Below are 16,628 nucleotides of genomic sequence, written 5' to 3' on the forward strand. Positions count from 1 at the left end.
TTTTATTTATTCATTCATGAGAGACAGAGAGAGGCAGAGACACAGACAGAGAGAGAATCAGGCTCCATGCAGGAAGCCTGATGTGGGACTCAATCTTGGGACTCCAGGATTACACACTGGGCCAAAGGGAAGTGCTCAACTGCTGAGCCCCCTAGACATCTCAGAAATGCTTTTTTAATACGTTCAAGGGTGTGGTTAAAAAAAAGTTTAAACAAACTAGGTTCTAGAGAAGAATAAAGAATGAGATCTTGGATAAATACACATTGTTAGCTCTTTCTTCTCTGGGACATTTTTAAGATTTGAGCATTTAGGAGAAAGAATCAAACTACCATAGGCAGAAGGAATCTGCTGGGGTAACAAGAAATTAGGAGAGTTTTTAATAGCCGTGTAAATGCAATGATTGATTGGCATATGGCAGAACCTGTTCTTTCTACCTATAAGACCTCTCTCATGAAATATTTACCAGGACTGTGGCATTGTAGGATGCTGGGGACTAGACTGGAAAGGGAGAGAGGTCTTCATAGTCTTATACTTTGATCCCAAAGTCCTGCTAGAATGATGTGCCTGTAATATACATAAGATGGATCTCATCCACAAAACATTCAAAACAGGTACAGTGGCTCAGTAGGTTGGGCCTGAATCTTGATTTTGACTAAGGTTGTGATCTCAGGTTTGTGAGATCAAGCCCCATAGTCAGCGTGGAGTCTGCTTGAGATTCTATCTCATTCTTTCTGCTTCTGTCTCTCCCCCAACTCATGCTCTGTCTCGCAATAATGAATAAAATCTCTAAAAAAAAAAAAATTCAAAAGAAGACATAATTAAAACAAACTCAAGCCCATTGCTGGAATAACTCAGTTTCTGGGTAGATCAACATGTATTCATCTCCTCACCTTGCTGTCAGGGAATGGGAAGGGCTTGTTCTCTTGGAGGGTAAATATTCCAGTCTTTTTGTTGTTTTAAAATATATAATATCTGACATACATCCACAAATTTCAAGACATGTGAAGAAGCAAGAAAATATAACCAAAAATCAACAGCAAAATTAAGAATTAGAAATAGACACATGTTGCCTCAGGGGTTAGAATTCTTCATATACAAAGAATTGAAAACATCAACATTACAATAACATATCAAAATATGTTAAAGAAAACAGAAGCAATGATGAATATAATCGCTGGAGAAAAGAATTTTAACAAAGAAGTAAAAACAAACATGGAAAATTATATAACTATAAAATATAGTGTCTAAAATTAAGAATTTTTGGATATATTTAATATTTGGTTGACATAGCAGAATGAAATATCAGTAAATTTCAATTTAGGTCAATATAAGTTATAACAACCAAAGCACAGATATAAAAAGAACAAAAAAAAAAAAAGAAAAGAAAAGACAAGAGCATCAAATAACTTGTCCTACATATATATTATTTGTAGTATCAGTAGAACCCATATTTTACCTTTCAAAGATGATGTCACCAGATCTATGATAGTATAGGAGGGGAGAAGAACTGTCTATTTTTTTTCTATTATTCTCAAGGTGAGGGACATAATATTCTTTTTCTTCTCCCAAATATAAATTCCTTGATTATATTAATTCAACTAATATTTATGAAATGTTCTAGGTTCTAGGAATATATAAGTGAATAACTGCTGCATTCTAGGTTCTGGAAGATAGGCCAGTGAACAAAACAGATAAACTCTCCATGAGCACACATTTTATTTTCAAGTGAAGGGAGACAGAAAATAAAGTGTGTGTATGTGTGTGTGTGTGTGTGTGTGTGTGTGAGAGAGAGAGAGAGAGAGAGATGATATATGCTTAAAAAAAAAAAGTCAAGCAGTAAAAGGAAATACAGTGTGCACAAGGGATGGAAGACTATGTAATATTTTAAATAGAATGGTCTGAAAATGCCTCTCTAGTGAGTTGACATTTGAATAGATACTTGAAGAAAGTGAGGTGATGTGCCATGAAGATAACTTGGAAAGTGTTTTCAGCTGAAAGGATAATAAATGCTCAGACAGTGAACCAGAGGCATGCTGTGTTGAAGGAAAGACAGAGTTCAGCCTGGCTCCAGGGGAGAGATCAGAGAGAAAAAGCAAGAGAGGTAGCTAGATCTAGGGCTAACAGAGCAGTTAGGCCACAATAGGGATTGGCCTTTACCTTAAAAGAAGTGGGAAGCCACTTACCTGAGATGTTTTAAAAGAATCTTTCTGCTGTTTTGTAGAAAGGCAGAATTGAGACGGTTGAAACAAGAACAATTAAGGAGTGATAGTCCAATTAAACATGATGGTGGCTGGGCAAAGATGGTAGTAACAGAGGGGGAGAGATGTAATCAGAATTCAAGTATAAATTTTAGGTAGCATTAACAGCACTCATATCTCATATCTCTCTAGTTGGTTCTAACTCACTATTTGTAATCACTACTCCGATTTCTATCATTCTAGATTAGCTTTGCCTGATTTCAAACTTAATTGATCTTGCTTCTTTCACCCAAATAATGTTTTGAGACTGATCAATATCCTTTTGTGTCAGGTGTTTTTGCTTTAATTAATGCTAATTAATTATAATAATTAATTCCATTATAAAAGTATATCCTAACATGTTTATAAATTCTCTTGTGAATTTATATGTGGGTTGTTTTCAGCTTGGGGCTACTGAAAATAAAGCTACAATATATATTCTTAGACAAAAGAGATTTCTCATTTTAATTTATTTTGTGATCTCTTCATAGGGATCAGGAGACAAAATTAGGGTTTGTATAAAGTGAGGTCCTAAAATCCCAGAGAAATCCAGAATCCTTGAGAGGAATGCCTTTCTTTTCTGCTAAAAGAAAAATTATCTATAAAAGAGGAAACATTGAAGATAACATATCTGTTCTTCAGGCTCTTCTCTGTTAAAGATTTAAAAATAAAAAAGAAAAAATTATCTCTTGATAAATCATGTCTAGCTCTCACACAGGTTTTTATAAGCAATGCTATCTGGGTGTTCTGAAAAATTTCTAAACTGATATTTAGTTTTAAATTATTCTGGATTGTTTTTTATTCAGGCACCTAACAGAAGCAAAACTAAATCCTTAATGGAAAAGTGATGTTTAAGAGCAAAATTTACTATAAAGTTCCACGGAGCACATCTCCTGCCCTCTCTCCTCCCCTCACATATATACAGAAAGGACATAGTTGAAGAAACAAGACACTATGAATGAGAGTTGATAGAAGCAACAAACTCAGTCTCACAAAGTTTGAATATATTGTAATTATCAGATAGAAATCATTAGGAAGTTTATTATGACTGAAAAAAATCAAAGAGAGTATTGAATACATAACTAAGAAACATATACAGAAAAATGACCAGACAAATTTGAAAAAGACCCAAATATAACATCTAAAAATTAAAACTTATAATAATTAAAGTCCAAATCTCACTATGTAGGCTTAACAGGAAATCAGATACAGTTGAAAAGGAAAATTCATAAGCGAGAAAACAGATTTTTAACAAATTAAAATGGGGGTGCCTGGGTGGCTCAGTGGTTTAGCGCCTGCCTTTGGCCCAGGGTGTGATCCCGGAGTCAGGATTGAGTCCCACATCAGGCTCCCTGCATGGAGCGTGCTTCTCCCTCAGCCTGTTCTCTGCCTCTCTCTCTCTCTTTCTCTCTGTTCTCTCATGAATAAATAAATACAATCTTAAAAAAAAAAAAAAAAAAAAAAACCTAAAATGGAGCAGAGAAGGATAAGGAAGTAGAAAATGTGAAAGAAGTATTAAAAGACCTGGATAATGCAATAAAGTTTTCTAATTCAGAGTTTCTGAGGGAGCAAATAAAGAGCACATAAAAATGTGTATCTCATATTTCAAAATTACAAGTTTCCTTGTTTTTCCTTCCTTACATTTTTTTTTTTTTGTAAGCTCCCTGCCAGGCATGGAATGAATTCATGACCCTGGGATTAAGATCTGAGCTGAGATCAAAAGTCAGATGCTTAACCAATTTAGCCACACAGACACCCAACCCGCCCAAACACATGATTTTTAAAAATTTGCATAAAATTTACTCTTTTGCATAAATCTACTCTTTAAAAGTATCCAATTCAGTGGCCTTCATTATGTATGCAAAATTGTGCAAGTATCATCACTGTCTAGTTCCAGAACATTTTCATCACCCCTAAATAAATTCCATTCCCATGAAGAGTTACTCTCCATTCCACTTTACATCTCTTTGGAATTGCCTATTTTTTATATTTCATATAAATAGAACCCTCTAATATGTGGCCCTTTGTTCCTGGCTTCTTTCACTTAGCATAACCTTTACAAGGCTCATCCATGTTGTAACAATTATCAGTATTTCATCCTCTTTTACAGCTGAATAATATTCCACTATATGGATATACCACATATCATCAGTGGGATTATCATTTGAGTTGCTTCCATTTTTTGGCTACTATGAACAAAGCTATTGTGTTTTTGCTCTCATGGATGTTATATCACCAAGCCCTACCTACTACCATCTTTCTCCTAACACCAGTCTTTAACAACTGTATCTGCCATTCTCAACTTCAAATATATGTTGTTCTGATACCACGAACCTTGTCCAAGTTTATGTTCAGATGTAATAAAGTATAGAATATGTAATTCCATGTTTATAAATGGATTTTAGGAGCATCTCCATGTTGGCATTTAGGTTGGATGCAAATATACTCAAAATATCTGATGCCTTTACCAGCCCCGTGATCTTTCAAAGCAGAAAAAAAAAGCTAAACTATTTTCACTCTTTATTAAAACAATGTGTCCTGGAATAGATTCCTTATTGCTCTCTAAGGAAATTACATTATTAATATTATATTGTTTTTATTTTCTCCCTTAGAATTCCATGAAGAAGTTTGGACCAAAAATATAATTTTAAAAATCTCAAGTAACCAAAACTATTTTTTAATGAATTCTGCTTATCCTTCATTAGAGATATCCATTCTCTCTGGCCTAAGTAGCATCTGATCAAGAGAAATTTTAAGTGACACTAGGGTACAATCAAATAGCTTAACTGAGCAAAGGGGAGCTTAACAGAATGAAAGACATACTTCAGTTTTAACTGTAGTCTTATTTCTGTCCTCCTTCACAAACCTTCAAGCATGCACCAGAGTATGCCGGCCTTTCTCCTTCGCTTAACATCTGATATGCACGACCAAAGCGCTCACAGCTGGGACTGATCAAGCCAAACACTCAAAAACTTACATCAGTGAAGCAAGGCCGGGGGTCAGACATCTTTGGCAAAATTCACTAAACATTTTTGTAAAATTACTTGCAGATTCATCAAGTTACCAGTAATTTTTCTGCATGAATGAGATCCAAAATGCATTTCTGTGCCTGTGGATGCGCTTTTTAAACTCAAACAAAAAGTAAATAATTGCCCAATTTGCATTACTGAAAATATGGGACCTGAGGGGAGAGTGGGGAAGGGGTAAATTATGTGCAAGGAAAAAAATGATCATTCACAGAGAACAGCTATTCTAAAAGTTACCAGGATAACTTAAAAAGAAAATGACCTTCAGAGTTGAAAGTCCATTTGAGGAAGGGGGGTGGGGCGGCGAAAGCCAGGGCTGTGATCCAGAATAAAAAAGGAAATAGACATGCTTTAATTTTGCCCTAAAGCAATGGAAATTTATGGCGTGCATTTGGATGTAGATTTTATATATATTTTTTACTACCCTGGCGGGTAAGCTGAAAAAATTCATTTCATCCATTTTATGACATTATGGCCCTTTGGATTGAGATTCAGGCCATTGGCAAGAAACATTAGTTTGGCTGGGCAAAAGGTTAGTCCAAAGTTAAGGCATCATTCTCACTTAGCTGGATTGCCAAAGGGCTCTTCAGCCACATGCACTTTGAAACAATGGGAAGGTAATGATTTGATTCATAGGTGCTTAAGCTTGTGATAACTATGTCAGATCATTTATTGTCACAGAGTAAACAAATCTTATCTGCTTACCTAAGAAGTAAGCAGAAAATATAGGAAATGTTTGAAAATTAAAGTTTAAGCTCAGGTTACCTTCTGTTTGTATTGCTTTGGCAGACCTCTTGGGTCTCTCCCCTGGGAATGCATTCCCTTTTTTTCTGTGAGTTGCTCCCCTTACATCTTTTGTTGATTACCTTGCCCCTGAATTATAGTAACTGCTTTCTATATGAATCCATTTCACATTGAGAGGAGAGCCCATTTCTTATTTGTTTTTGTATTCTCAGTGTCTGGCACATAGTAGCTACTCAATAAATACACAAAGACTAAATCACTCATTTGCAGCAATCAAGATTATGAAAAGGATGTCCTGCAAACTATATTAGCTAGGATTAAGGTAATTATTCCCTGTTTAGAATCCTTCCTCTGAAACCATCTAAATCCCTCGGGTTTGGAAATTTTTCTGGTAGAGTTCAGTCGATTGGCTTTCCTTGAGAGACAGCCAACATTTTTTCTCTCGATCCATAATTGGAATAAAGTGGGGACAGCCATTTAGATGTTCTTTCAGCAGTTGCTAAATTAATCCAGACTCACAAAAGAAGGGAGAGGAAGAGACAGGAAGGGAAATAAAGAAGATAGAAGCAGAAAGAAAGGAAGGCATAGAGGGAGAGGGGGAGATTGCCTAAGAAATTTACTGCTATGTTTGTCTTAAGACATTAGCACCTTTTATGTAATTATAACTTTGGCCCCAAATTTTATTTTTACCACATGTGCCTTATTTTAAACAAACTCCCAGAACTGTGCCATGAAATGTTCCTAGTCTGGCATCACACCTGGGTCCAGTTCAAGAACCTAACTACTTGTTAGACTCATGCTAAAGCCTCGCACTCACATGCCAGGAAAAACAGTCATTGCCATTTACCATCTGGATCTAATGTACTCTTTTAATTAATTTTTTATATTTTAAATTGTACAAAAATCACAACCATAAGAAGAGAGGCATAGTGAAAATCATTTAGAAATTTAAATGAGAATTTGAACACAGTTAACTCAAGGTGTTATTTCATAATTTCCTGATTTTAACACTATATATGCCCACAAAGGGCAATATTTTCTGAATGCAACTAATTGCTCATCAGCAGTAAGGCATGAAGCTGGGATGTGTCCATCTTGTGATACATATTCTATACTTCAAATACATACCTAATAGGATCTAGCCTATCATGAATTCTTGTCCTTATTGTATTTGCACTATCAAAATGCAATATTTAAAAATAATCTTGGAATTTTTGGGTGATATAACTTTGGTTGTATCTTCTTTGCTCTCTAATTACAAACCATTTGCAGTCACATTTATAAACACTATTTAGAGTGAACAATGATTTTTTGGTCCTTTCTACATCACTTTGTTTTTTTTCTAATCAACTTTTTATGCACACCTGTGTTCAGCATTTGCCTCTGACAAGCTATATATCAAGTTAAGTTTGGTACCTCCACATAATAGGTAAAAAAAATACTGATGCACATCTTTTTAACAAAGTGGGATGGTCCAGTTTTTAATCACAAATATTACATGGTAATGTGCCATCTGTTGGATGAGTAACTGTATGAGAAAACCATATTTCTTTTTCATCTTTAGAATCTATTGTTAACTTACTGATTTTTGAATTTGAGAAAATTCATTTAAGGTAATGTCATTTGAGTGTTTACAATCTGAAATTTTGCTTATGTGATGAATTTCACTATCATCATTAGACTATACAGTGCTCCTGTCTGTTTGTATTTTATTTCTGGGTCACTTTACCATTGTGAAATATCTTCCTTTTTCAATTTTCTTCTGTTTTGCATTATGGGCAGAACATGAAAAGTTCTGATTTCAAAATTGTGTTCAATGAAAACTAAAAGTAAACTATAAAGGTGATGTCCCTAGTCTCCCTTTATACCTTCTCAAACGATGATTCAATACTTTGAAATAGGAAACAAAAGGATGACAAAATATTGATTATTTACTTCAACATTTTATTATGCTTCTGGTGACTTAATTATTCTTCTGTTTGCTTATTATTTAAGTATACCTGGAAATAACTGATAAGTAATGAATGAATAATTCCTAGAATGATTAAATAGCAAAATTTTGAAGATATAGGAAGAAAGGAAATCACTAAGAATTTTATGATAATCTGTAAAGTTTCCAATGGATCCACATGATAATTAAAAAACATAGTGAGTTTTATTCTAGCTTAATAAAAAATGTAAATCTATATTCTCTGAAAGATTCCCTACAAAACAATAAAAGTCATGAAATATCAATACTTACAAATAGAACTATTCTTTTTTTAAAGATTTTATTTGTTTGTTTATATATTTGACAGAGAAAGAGAGAGCACAAGCAGGGAAAGCTGCAGGCAGGAGGACAAGCAGACTCCCCACTGAGCAGGGAGCCTAATACAGGACTCGATGCCAGGACCCTGAGATCATGACCTGAGCCAAAAGCAGATGCTTAACAGATTGAGCCATGCAGGCTCCCCAGATAGGACTATTCTAAATAAGAAAATCAGAAACTAATTCTAGGTCAGATGAACCTTGATGGTGTGTTGCGTTAATCAGGTGTATAACAAATACTTTTTAATAGAAGAAATTAGCATATATCTGTGTGTTGTTGAAACATGCTATCTATTCTACATTCTGTACGATATTGGGGCTAGCACTCTGGTGTTCTGCTTTCATTTTACTGATTGCGACTTTCCTTAAAAATCCAATTCAGCATCAGTTTTGCTCCGGATCAGTCCTGAGGACTTTGATCTAGTTCAGTGCCCCCACAGGTGGAAGGGTGTGAAAATCTTGATTGGGTAAACAACTTGAGCTTTTGATCTGAAAATAAATAGCTTCCAGGGAAATAGGACCAAAATATATTTTATTTTCTTGGCTCTGTCTATCTCTCTTTTTCACTCAGAAATTCCAACTGCATACAAATCACCTCCTTCCCACATTATATATGGGAACACCTAGTGGGTACCTCACACATCTTCAAGAAAATATTTGCTGTCTTACAGGCACCGTGCTTCTTGGCATTCTTCTATGAGGAATAGCAGTGTTCTTGCCAGCAGTTGCTGGTCCAAGTGAAAAGTTTCTCACATTGACAAACCAAGCCCATAATTTCTACATTGATAGATTGCATAAGTCTTCAGGGTATCAGCACTCTAGAGGAATGAAGAATGCCTATTTTTACTTTTCATATAATGATCTGTTGGAGGGATACCAAAGAAGTATCATTTGGGTCTAAATGAGTTATAGAGTTCAGGGGAGCATCATATCCACGTTTTACCTACAATTCCCTCTCACCCTCCTTTTGCCCCAGACAGGATTCCACAGTAGTGAGCAGAGCCACTAAGTTGGTTGAGGCCACCTGCAAATGCTGTTTTTCTCTGAGGGTGACTAAAAGTATCTAGCTCCTTCTTTTTCACTTAATTATACCTTGGTAGGTTTTCTACAATCTCCTTGTAAAGAAACTTCTATGGAGTCCCCTTAACTAGTTGGTCTGGTGTGTCTACAAAAATGCCATCACAATGTGCTTTCCTCCCTTAGAAAATCCAAATGAAGTACACATTTAACTCATTTGGGCCCATCCAAAAATTTGCCAAACATGCCCCAGATTCCTTAAATGTAGTAATGCAAAGTAAAAGGCAATATCTTAGACTACAATTCCTCTGTAATAAAATCTAATCGAAACTTGTTAGTTGTTTCTGTCAATGAATGTTATATATCCTTACGTCAGAATTGGGAGAACAACAAAACATGTAAAGAAGAAAATATGAATTGTATCATACTATGATTACGATTATTAATCTGAGCTTGATATAGACATAGAAAAAAGAGAGAACAGTATTTTACTCTTAAACTTGAAATTCATTTGTCTTATCTTTTTATGCTTTGACAATATTTTGGTTGGCTACTTAAAATATGTTGAATAAAACTAATTATGTGAAATGCTCAGTTTTACAAAATTGGCATCCCATTGTAAATTCAGTTTTCAGTTTTATATCTTCTTTTTTCACTTAAATTTATATTTGAGCATTTACCATGTCATTAAACATTATCTGAAAATACAGTTTTAATGGCTTTCAATAGACTATTGCAAGGAAATACGTAATATATTTAATCCCCTGTTGTTAGACATTTAAATTGTATCCAGTTTTTCACTATTATAAAAATGTTAGAAACAGTCTTGTATGTAAACTTTTGACTGTATATCTCAGATTGTTATTTCCCTGGGATGGATTCCTTGGTATGGCATTACAATCTCAAAGTTCATGAATATTTCTAAGGCTCTTTTTTTTTTTAATATTTTATTTATTTATTTTTTATGATAGTCACAGAGAGAGAGAGAGAGGCAGAGACACAGGCAGAGGGAGAAGCAGGCTCCATGCACCGGGAGCCTGATGTGGGATTCGATCCCGGGTCTCCAGGATCACGCCCTGGGCCAAAGGCAGGCGCCAAACTGCTGCGCCACCCAGGGATCCCTCTAAGGCTCTTGAATATATTGCCAACTTGCCCTCCCAAATGGGTATATGCATTTACAATTTGTTAAGTGCTTCACAAAGCATTTATTCCAAATCCAACAAACTTTAGAAATAGTCTGTTTTCTTCTGCTCTTGGGCTGAGATATTCAAGAGATTTCAAATCAAATGTTCACTTAATTATTTACTTAGGTGACTTTTCTTCCCAGGAGGACTAAAATGTGTTTGTGGCCAAGAAATTCTAGTCTTTAATATTTCCCCTGGACTATTCAGATAATTTGACCTAATCAAAAGATTTCATTTAAAAGTGAGAGATTATGCTACTGGCTGGGTCACCTCGTTATCTAGATCGATTTTCTTCTATTTTCAAGTGTCTGTTTTAAGCAAAGCAACATTACCTGTCATCCACCTACTTTTGGAAGGGAAGGATTAATAATTTTGCTGCCTGTATAAATGCTGAAGATAAGGCTTAGAGAGCTTGGCACCATGTGACACACAAAATATGTGGTAGAGCCAGGGTTCAAACCCAGGTCCATCTGTGTATAGAGCCCCTGTGAAGTCCTCTGCACTATTCTTGATATCTAATTATTAGATGTGTGGAGTTTTGTGATATAAGCAAAGCTCTTTGTTGTAGCTGAATCCTAAGCCTTTGGCATTAAACCTGATTGGAATGGAGGGATTTATTACTTTCTCTCTGCATTTCAATCACTCATGTATTCAGCCCTGTTTATTCAGCATCGTCTATGTGCCAGATCTTATGTGGAACACGGTTCTTCAAGATACCTGGATTTGTAATTCAGGGAGCCCAAGTTTATTTTGGTCAAGGAATATTAAATTCCCTATGTCTACTGTGTCAAAAAGTACATCACACTGGCAAAGATGAGCAGGCCCTAATAAATCCTAGGATTTGCTGATGTCAGACTTGACACTTTATATGCTCCAATTTCTCTAAATTAACACAGTGAATACTCTGAAGAGCCTTTACTATTGTCATTTGTCAGGCCTCAGATTTTTTCCCATTTATTTTCTCCCAAGATATTTTTGCCTACAAATGATATTGTTCAGTGTGTTTAGGAAGAGGAAATAGCAAAGTGATGCAGTGTATGAAAAAAATAATACTAAGAGCAAATGGAGAAAAATGGGGCTGAATGCATAAGGAAACCACACTTCAGGTGACACTGATTTGTATCCAGGAATGCCTAAAAGGCTCTCTAGTGATTCTAAATACTTAAGAGCATATTCATTTCCTTCTAGAAGAAACCAAAATTACCCAGTAATTTAATTCTTATTGAACAAGAAAAGCAGCCAGTTACAGACACACATACACATAAACTCACTAGTTTTGCTTTGCCTGTTTTCCACATGCTTGAGGCTGAAGGGTTAGAAATATATTTACACAATCTGAAATGAGGAGGTAAACTGCAACTATTGTTAGCGCGGCCATGAGCTTCTTGGAATGTCAACTGATTCATCAAGGACTTGTAGCCAAATTGCCTATGACAGAATATTTTCTCTTAGAGAAGCACACAAATGCCTATCATGCAAACTTGCTGTTCTCCACAACAGTAATAAAGGCACTGGCAGTATAATGAGTTAACACATAAAAGAAGGGGTCAGAACACTTTTCAGAACACACTTGTATTCCTTCTCTCTTCACTCTTCCTTTTGTCTGCATTTATTCCTATTCCTGACAAGAGTTGTTTATTGTCTCCTGAAGTGGTATAGGTATTTTTTTAAAAGTTATTTATATCCTTGTTTTACCCAGAAAAGGAACTACAATTTGATTACTGACATCTGTTTTGGCAGGAGAATGTCATCTGAAAAAGTTTACTGTAAGATGTAAAAGATAGTTTACATGCTCTATTTTTAAATGGCCAACTCCTTTTCCATATGAAAAAAAAAAGTATAGGTATAGAAAAGTATATATATAGAAATATACCTATGAAAATAAAAGTGACCTTTACTGGAAAAATACTGTCTTTAGCTTTTATTCAGAATGCATAGCTTTATAGCAAGTGAGAAGCCTTTCTGCTGCTACAAAAACTTCTCTTATGTAGAAGATTTTCTTCGCAGGTTCTTTGCAGGAAACAACCTACCTGATTTGTACAAAAGAACACTGCTCTCTAGTGGAATGAGGGGAAAGAAATCCATTACCTCATTCACTCGCTTTTCTGGCCTTCTTGGCAGCCACTTACGAAAGGCGGCTGAGCTTTGTCCTGGACTTATGACATGTTATGATATATGGCTACAATTATTGTGATATTATATTGTGAAGTGGTTTTGGTCTTGTAATCAAGCAAAAATCTTTTTCCCCCAAACCTTCTTTTGTAAATTGAAACCAGTAGGCCTCCCCAACCCTTACTTCTCAGCTGCTGCCTATACCAAAAAGAAAAAAAGCCTGCAACTAATAATGATTTAATTTACACAGGAACTTGCAATAATTTAACTCACATCAGGTTAATTTGAAAGTGATTAATGGCAGCATTTATGGGGCTGGAAATTTTTAATAATGCTTTACTTGTGAATTTATGGCATTCGCGTTCCAGACTGTGGGCTGCCTTTTTTGTTGTGCTCATCGTCTATCTCCCCCGTCCCCACACATGATGTTATTCCCTCCCTTTTCTAGGGATAGAAAGAAATAGATTCGCAATGCCACGTTTCCTGTCTTGGTGGAAGGGGTTACAAAATTAGTACAAATTTGCTTAGACAGGGCATTCTTTGCCCCAGAATTGTGCCATACACATCATTTTTTAAGGAATACCTGCAGGGTTTGTGGGCTCCTTTGATAATCTTGATCACCAAACTCCTACCTTCTCAGCTGACCAACATAAAATGGACTTTCTGGAATTGTCCTAATGGTTTCATACCACTGAGCTGACACAAAAGTGGTTAGGAATATACTAATAATGCATTCCAAACAGATACACATATCTTCAGAAATTAAACCTGCAGCCAACATCCCTCCAAAGATTTATGGTCAACATGCCTTATTCCTAAGGTCTTAAAGAAGCATCTTTAAGTTGGTTCTCCTCTGCAACCTCTCCACCCTGGAAGACAAGGGGAAGCCTTGTTTGCCTCAGAATCATCATATGCAAATCCAATACATATATGATACAAAGTAAGAATACACAATTGCCCCCTCCCACCACCACTTCTAAATTCTATCCTTCATTTGATTGTCATCACAGAGAATTTCAGTATAAAACCATAAATACAATTGAGGAAGCAACATTTTGTTTCAGAGTTGGGTAAGAGCATATAGAGCTAGAGACCTCCAAATTCTGAGTCCTAGTCAGTGGTATACACTAAGGTAATCTCAGGCCCACTCAGGTTCTATGGATCATCATATAGGGTGGTGAGGAGTAGGAGTCAATAGCAAAAGCAAATAAGGTTTCTTTTGTGAGAGTTAAAAGCATATATCCCTTTTGTCATATGTAATTTTACTTTCTTTTCACCCCTCACATTTGGTCAAAATTAGTAATCTCTAATTTAAACCTCCCTTCAAAAGCATTAGTTAAACTAAGCTATGTCTGGTATCGAGAGGTAGTAAAATGATGCTTCTTTAGAAAATTGTCTCCTCCAAACTAGAAAAGCAAAGCTCAGCTTCCAATTTCTGGTCAATGGGATATATTGGTTATCATTTTCACTTGTATTTGAACAATGGGACACAATTGGTCAGGTGGTGAAGGCTGCCACTGAAAGTAGGCCTTGTGAAGGAGTAGAAAGCAACTGCAATGAGAGGCACATTCAAGCTTCAGCACTTCTGCCATGACAGTTTGAGGCTGGAGTCCTGTCACTTCTATGCAATTCATCTTCTCATCTTCAGAATTACTTACATTAAGAATTCTTATGGGGATCAAATAATGCAATAGATGAGAAAGGAAAAAAATAAAAAAGGGATGCCTGGGTGGCTCAGCAGTTGAGTGCCTGCCTTTGGTCCAGGGCATGATCCTGAGTCCTGGGATCAAGTTCCACATCGGGTTCCCTGCATGGAACCTGCTTCTCTCTCTGCCTATGTCTCTGCGCCTCTCTCTCTCTCTCTCTCTCTCTCTGTGTCTCTCATGAATGAATGAATGAATGAATAAATAAATAAATAAATAAATAAATCTTTTTTTTTTTTTTTCCTATGGGTCACTGAGGCCTTTTTATTCTGCACATAAAACCACTGGGGATCTTGCCTGTGGACACCCTGAGATTATTACATAGACAGACCTGGCTCCAGATGCTTGGTGGAAGTGAGGTGAGAAAGCAATGATTTGGACCAATCACATGATTAGAGAGCTAGGGTTCCCAGCAGGGTTCCAGATGGTCAAGTCTGGCTTCTGTAGCAATTCTAAGGAAGCTTTGAGAATATCACCAGGAAGGGAGAGGGCAGCTAACTAGCACAGGGCCCTGCCACTTTGGGCTGGGGGCCTTGAGCTGCCCTGGGGGAGCAGAGGTCTAACGAGCCGACTCAGGACCATAGGGTGCGCCACCTGGACCTTACTGGGCAAGGGGGTTTCTGAAGCTTCTGCCGGCAAACTTGGCCTTGCTACCCAATTCCTCTTCAATTCTGAGGATCTGGTTGTACTTGGCCAAGCGCTCAGATCTGCATGGTGCACCCGTCTTGATCTGCCCAGTGCAGAGTCCCACCACCAGGTCAGCAATGAAAGTATCTTCGGTCTCCCCGGAGCGATGCGACACCATGATGCCCCACCCATTGGACTGGGCCAGTTTGCACGCCTGAAGAGACTCGGTCACAGAGTCAATCTGGTTCACTTTAAGCAGGAGGCAGTTGCACGATTTCTCACCCACAGCCTTGGAAATCCGCTTTGGGTTGGTCACGGTGAGATCATCCCCCACCACCTGGATTCCAGCGCTGGCAGTGAACTTCTGCCAAGCTTCCCAGTCATCCTGGTCGAAGGGGTCTTCGATAGACACCACTGGGTAGTCCCTGATGAAGGACTTGTAGAGGTCAGCCAGCTGGTCAGGAGTGATGTACCTGTTGGGGTCATCAGGGGACTTGAAGTCCAGGTCATACTTCCCAGACCTGAAGAACTCGGAAGCAGCTACGTCCATGCCGATGACCACCTTATCGGTGTAGCCAGCCTTCCCGATGGCATTCTTCAGCAGTTCCAGAGCTTCTTTGTTCTCCAGGATATTAGGAGCAAATCCACCTTCATCGCCCACATTGGTGGCATCTTTTCCATATTTCTCCTTGATGACATTCTTCAGGTTATGATAAACCTCTGCTCCGATGCGCATGGCCTCCTTGAAGTTCGCTGCACCGATGGGAAGGATCATGAACTCCTACATGGCCAGCTTGTTGCCAGCATGGGAACCACCGTTGATGACACTGAAAGCCGGAACTGGCAGGATAACTTCAGAATTGCCAGCCAAATCAGCAATGTGGCAGTACAGGGACACCCCCTTCTCAACAGCCCCTGCCTTGCAGATAGCCAGGGACACTCCCAGAATGGCGTTTGCACCAAATTTAGATTTATTCTCTGTCCCATCCATCTCGATCATCAGTTTGTCAATCTTTTCCTGCTCCACAACGTTCACTTTCTTGCTAATCAGGGCAGGTGCAATAGTTTTATTGATATGCTCAACAGCCTTTGAGACACCTTTCCCCATGTAGCGTGTCTTGTCATTGTCCCGGAGCTTGAGGGCCTCGTAGATACCAGTGGAGGCACCACTGGGCACAGCAGCTCTGAAGAGACCTTTGGAGGTGTAGAGGTCAACCTCAGCAGTGGGGTTCCTGCGAGAGTCAAAGATCTCCCTGGCGTGGATCTTGAGAATAGACATGGTGACTTTCTGGCCGCTGATAGCGCTGCCCGGGAAAAAAGCAGAGGATGCCACAGGGACCAAGGACGAGCGTTAAGCTGCGTGGTCTGGATGCTCCGAGGACCCGAAGCTCAATAAATAAATCTTTAAAAATATATAGATGAGGAAGATTTCTGAAAAAAATATGATGTAGCACACATATTGAAGAGTTTGAATACTATCTTGGCTTTATGCCAAAAAGCCAAGAGGAACTCTATTTCAGAGTGTGTGAACTCTGTTTGGTTTCTTAATATCTCTGAACCTGTTTCTGCTTCAGGAAAAAAGGAATAATAATTACTTAACTCAGAGGATTGCTGTGAAGCCTGGAAATAAGTATGCCAAGCAAGTAGAATAGTACTTGGCTTATAATAGGA

At 37.5% G+C, this 16,628-nt stretch overlaps 1 pseudogene; it reads right to left on the minus strand.

The window, feature by feature from the left end:
- Window positions 1–14,560: 14,560 nt before the first annotated feature.
- Window positions 14,561–16,341, minus strand: LOC144318677 (alpha-enolase pseudogene; annotated as a pseudogene).
- Window positions 16,342–16,628: the final 287 nt, after the last annotated feature.

The sequence above is a fragment of the Canis aureus genome, chromosome 1 (genome assembly GCF_053574225.1).
Source record: "Canis aureus isolate CA01 chromosome 1, VMU_Caureus_v.1.0, whole genome shotgun sequence".
Classification (NCBI taxonomy): Eukaryota; Metazoa; Chordata; class Mammalia; order Carnivora; family Canidae; genus Canis; species Canis aureus.